The following is a 6,000-nucleotide window of genomic DNA, read 5'->3' as shown; positions in this document are numbered from 1 at the left end:
TGCTAGGCGGGCTAGTCCTGGACATTTTAGCTTGTTTGAAATTTACACCACTTGTACAGTATTTTTTTTACAGTGCAATGATTGATTTTAACTCTCTTGCCAGACTCATAGGCATCCACAACCTACATTTTGGGAGCCTTAGAGCGCTCTATGGATCTTACCATGATGACACCACACATAATAGAAAAAAGAACACCATAAACTGGCCATACGCTAATAGATTTTAAAACGAACGTTGGTGTGAACATTCATACTGTAATTCTCAGGCATGCAAAGATTTGAATGTTCTTCAAAAGTTTGTTTACTTTTAACATTACATTTTGAAATTAATGTAATTGTTTAAACAAAAAACACATACACTGGAAATTCATTAATTTGAGAAAAACTTTCCATCCTGCTCCTTCAAATGTTCTCATCAAGAACTGTGATTTGACCTAATGATTAGAAAATCTAAAAAAGTTCTTAAAATAAAAAATTTCAAACAAAATTCAATTAGCGTATGGCTCAATATACCTTAGATGTCTGAGGTTTCTATTAAGACAGGTTCCTTCTGGGCCAGTTGCTAAAAATCACAACTAGAGTCCTCTACTTTCTTTGTCTCAGAGTTTATTATATGTGATTGAATCCGTTACATATGGTACTTACAAGTTGCCCAGAGGGTCCATCCAGCTTCTATACACTTGCTTTAGAAACTGATTATGCTATTTCATTGCTTCAGCCCTTAGGGGTTTGAGGTTGGACAGAAGACAGGTTTTGGAGATGGGAGGGGATGGGGGGAAGTTTCAGTTTCATTAGGTTAATAGTAGGTCTCTATTTTATAGAATGCTTACCAACTGTTGTTTTGTTGTATGGCCCTGCGTGGCCAACTCATTGGCGATTGTCACCACCTTATTGTTATGTCAAATGTAGAAAACTAATAAAAAAAATAAAAAAAAACATAGACAGGTCTCTTCTGCACACTGCCTATGCCAATTCCTGCCAACTGGCACTTAATCCAAAAGACCTGATTCTAATTTCAAGTGGTGGTAAATGTAGGGGTATACAAATTTTCCCATATGACAAATCTGCATTTTTGCTAACTTAGATAATGAAAATGACTACATCCTGGAGAAATAACTAAGCTTCTTGTATTCCTTCCTACATTGTATTGGCACAGGAATTTGTTGGGGGTGGCCTGCACCACGTTAACTAAGCAGATAGACCTGTTTCAGGTCAATCTGTGCCACCTGCACCAGTTTCTATTTCAAAGTGAAATAGAAATTGGCATAGGGTCTGCACCTAATTACCAGAGGGAATGTGGCAGTTTTCCATATAGAAAACTACTGTAGATCTTCTCCAGCTCGAAGCTCACATCCCTCTGTCTGCCTGTACCATGGGCGTTCGCAGATAGGGGCAAGGGGGGTCAACTGCCCCCCCCTGGCAGTGAAAAAAATCAGCGAATAAAAAAATCTGACGGTCCCGGCTCGGAACTGCGCATGTGCAGTTCCGAAGCATGCCGAGAGTCTCCGATGCATCCCGATGATCTTTCTGACACTGCTGCACCTGCTACTAGTCTTGTTCCCTCCCCCCCTTCCTTCCACAGCGCGCCTTATTCGATTTCTGCACAAGAGATGCTGGAAGGAGGAGGGGAGGAGTCAGCCTGCAGTGGAGCCGGACGGACTGTATTCAGCCTAGCAGAGGAGGGTAAGCTAGTGATTAGTTAAATGTCTCTCATTGACTTGTCTTAGTGGGCAGGAGGAGGGGGACAGAGAATGGGCTGTGTAGCAGGCTTGTTGTGTACAGTCAGTACATCGTTTTTTTTGTGTCAGATCTGCATTGCTATTTTCTTCTAAACTGACTAGGAAGGAAGTTTTCTGAGATCTCCCCCAATCTCTAACCATTGCCTGTAGTGCTCACCAGTCCAGTCCAGGCACAGCCTCCTGAGTCCTCTCCAGAGTTACCACCTCATATGTCTGGGGCACTACAAATCCCAGCATGTCATGAGAGGGGAGGCAGCAGCAATATGATTTGGCTGATTTTCTGATGAAAAGTGCTGCTGTATATTGTGTCTGTATAGTTTGTGTGTACTGTTTGCTCATAATATAATTGATTATGTATTGTGCTTGATGGTCTTGAGGTGTTTATTCATATATTTTTATCTGAATAAGTAGTAGTGAGCACATTTTGGTCTCCTGTATTATGTCCGCACTCTCCTACCGTCTCCTGTAGCATATCCGCAGCCCCTGACCGTCTCCTGTAGCATATCCGCAGCCCCTGACCGTCTCCTGTAGCATATCCGCAGCCCCTGACCGTCTCCTGTAGCATATCCGCAGCCCCTGACCGTCTCCTGTAGCATATCCGCAGCCCCTGACCGTCTCCTGTAGCATATCCGCAGCCCCTGACCGTCTCCTGTAGCATATCCGCAGCCCCTGACCGTCTCCTGTAGCATATCCGCAGCCCCTGACCGTTTCCTGTAGCATATCCGCAGCCCCTGACCGTCTCCTGTAGCATATCCGCAGCCTCTGACCGTCTCCTGTAGCATATCCGCAGCCTCTGACCGTCTCCTGTAGGATAAAACCCAGAGCCACCAAGCTGGAGCCATTTGACTGAGCTTTGCATGGTGCACCTGAGAGGAGGTCAGTGACAGTGCCACCAGGCCAAACTGAGGGGGAGCCACTGATGTAAGGGGGCACTGATATAAAGGTTTCCCCCCTATATTAGTAACCCCCCTTACTTTAGTGTATTCACTGTACGGAAGGTGGTCTCTAGTCACCAGAGTCCCCCCCCCCCACATCAGAGTTCCTGGCATTCCCCTTTACATCAGAGTTTGCAGGATTCCCCCTTACAGTGCAAGGGGGAACTCAATCTGCGGACTCTGATGCAGTTGGGATCTCTGATGTAAAGGGAACACAGTGGACTCTGATATAAGGTGGTCTCTGGTCACCAGAGCCCCCCTCTACATCAGAGTTCCCCCTTAGATCATGATTTGCAGCGTTCCCCTTTACATAAGTTTCGTGCAGACTCTGCTATATGGGGGAACTCTGTGCTAGCTGGGTTATAGTAACCTGACCTTCATGTCAATGCAGAAATATACGTTGTTTTACTTTTGTTAAACTTAAACATATTGCTAATAGAACTAGATATATGTTTATTGTTTAACTATTGATATTTGCACTGTTTGGCACTGAAAACTGTAATTTTAGGTACTTTTTTGCAGTGCCAGTAAAAAATTGGTGCAGTTTGTAAATTGTTGGCATCCTGCCAGTAAATTTTGCCTCAGAGGGTTGGCAACTCTGCCCCCTGGAATCAGGGATCGGATCCGCACTGTTAAATTCAGCACAGTGGCGTCGCTATATGGGTCTAGGCAGCCCACACCCGGGTCCCACCTGCCAGTCAGGTGACACCATCAAGGTGCTGTCAAGCCCCCGATCAGTGTAGTGTGACTGCAGGCTCTTTTCCCTGCTCAGTCCAGCAGAGAACTCAGCGGTGCTGTGACAGGAGAAAGGCGAGCTGCAGGCTGTCAGGTTTCCCCCCCTCACCCCCTTTCTCCAGTTAAGGAGAAGAGACAGTGGCTCTCACTAGGTTCCCCACCCAGCTTCCTGCCCCCTCCGTTCCTTCCCTACTGGCCATAACTGAGGGCCAATCAAAGGAGACGAGGAGAGGACAGCATCATGGGACATGTAATCCCAAAGATTTGTTGCCCCATTTTCCACAGGGAGGAGGCTACCACTTGATCAAGAGAGAGATTGTCTGGAAAAAAGCTGAGGGAGAGAGTGCTACAGGACAAAGAACGAGGAGTGTGCTTGGCAGAAGCCAGAGAGAGAGAGTCACCCTGCCCATGCCACCAGAGAAACACACTGTTCAGTGCCACCAGAGAGTGAGCCACGCTGCCCAGCTCCACCAGAGAGTGAGCCACGCTGCCCAGCTCCACCAGAGAGTGAGCCACGCTGCCCAGCTCCACCAGAGAGTGAGCCACGCTGCCCAGCTCCACCAGAGAGTGACCCACGCTGCCCAGCTCCACCAGAGAGTGAGCCACGCTGCCCAGCTCCACCAGAGAGTGAGCCACGCTGCCCAGCACCACCAGAGAGTGAGCCACGCTGCCCAGCTCCACCAGAGAGTGAGCCACGCTGCCCAGCTCCACCAGAGAGTGAGCCACGCTGCCCAGCTCCACCAGAGAGTGAGCCACGCTGCCCAGCTCCACCAGAGAGTGAGCCACGCTGCCCAGCTCCACCAGAGAGTGAGCCACGCTGCCCAGCTCCACCAGAGAGTGAGCCACGCTGCCCAGCTCCACCAGAGAGTGAGCCACGCTGCCCAGCACCACCAGAGAGTGAGCCACGCTGCCCAGCACCACCAGAGAGAGTGCCACGCTACCAAGTGCCACCAGAGAGGGAGACACGCTGCCTAGCGCCACCAGAGAGAGAAAGGCAAAGACACTGGCAGGGTACAGACATGCTACACTACTGACCAGAGTCACCCCAGGGAAACCAAGAGTGATTGATCATCTAGCCAGAGGGATCACTGCTCTAGTCTCACTGGGTCTGGTAAGAGGGCCTGTCGGCCATTATCCATTACTTATCCTAGGGACTGGACTACGTCTGTAGTCTCTGACCATGATAATGTGATAATGACACTGTCAAAAAGGGGCGGCTCATGGGTAGCCCTAAGATGATGCCCCCCCCTGAAAAAAGTTCTGCGGACGCCCATGGCCTGTACAGTGATTACACTATATGAGCAGATCCTGAACCCTCGTCCTCACTTTCGCTCTGAGTTCAGCAGGGGAGCTGGGACAGCAGAAACTCAGGGTGTGCAGCTCCAGTTCTCCTGTTCTTTGTACGATGCCTGTCACAAAGGACTGACAAAGGGGTTTGTGCCACTTTTGTTGTATAGGAGCAGCATCTGCTCCATTATTTATGTTTAGAATTGTGGTGCAAACACTGTGCTTGCACTACTCCTTGTTAATTCCCCTACATCATATTAATGTATCGTTCGTTCAAGTAGATCATCTTTATCTGTAGTCACTATTTGAATCAAGATCTAATGGTTGCCTGTTCAAATTTGTTGGAAAAAGTCAACAATTCCCAATTCCCTTACTTTTTCACACAGCCGTATATTTAAACAAAGACTATACATTCTCTTTAAAAGTATTCAGCTGCCATGGAAGGTTCAGGCAGGTATCAATGTGCACATTAATGTTCTATTGTTGTATCAGAAAAAGACTGAAATGAAATGCAGGCCATTTTATACCATTTAATCCTTCTGTGCTCCATCAATTATCTGTTTATTCCTTCTTTAACCACTTGCTTACTGGGCACTTAAACCCCCCTCCTGCCCAGACCAATTTTCAGCTTTCAGCACTGATGCACTTTGAATGACAATTGCGCGGGCATACAACACTGTACCCAAATGAAATTTTTATCATTTTTTTTCCCACAAATAGAGCTTTCTTTTGGTGGTATTTAATTACTGCTGAGAGTTTTATTTTTTGCTAAACAAACAAAAAAAGATGCAAAAAAAAAAAAAAATCATGTTTAATAGTTTGTTATAAAATTTAGCAAACAGGTCATTTTTCTTCTTCATTGAAGTGCGCTGATGAGGCCGCACTGATAGGCTGCACTGGTGGGCGCTGATAGGCAGCACTGGTGGGCACTGATAGGCTGCATTGGTGGGCACTGATAGGCTGCATTGGTGGGCACTGATAGGCTGCACTGGTGGGCACTGATAGGCATAGTTAAGGCAGCACTGATGGGCACAGATAAGGCGGCACTGATGGGCAAAGATGGGCACAGATAATATGGCACGGATGGGTGGCACGGTTGGGTGGCATGGATGGGTGGCACTAAGGGGCACTGATAGGTACCACTGATAGATGGGACTGATGGGCACTGATAGGTGGCACTGATAGGTGGCTCTGATAGGTGGCACTGCTGGGCCTTGATGGGCGGCACTGCTGGGCACTGATGGGCACTGGTAGATGACACTGATGGGCACAGATATGTGGCACTGGGGTGCAGCACCTTTGTT

Source organism: Lithobates pipiens, unplaced genomic scaffold (genome assembly GCF_037356315.1).
Source record: "Lithobates pipiens isolate NorthernLeopardFrog02 unplaced genomic scaffold, aLitPip1_a1.2 Scaffold_3, whole genome shotgun sequence".
Classification (NCBI taxonomy): domain Eukaryota; kingdom Metazoa; phylum Chordata; class Amphibia; order Anura; family Ranidae; genus Lithobates; species Lithobates pipiens.
Note: the sequence above shows the minus strand (reverse complement) of the source record.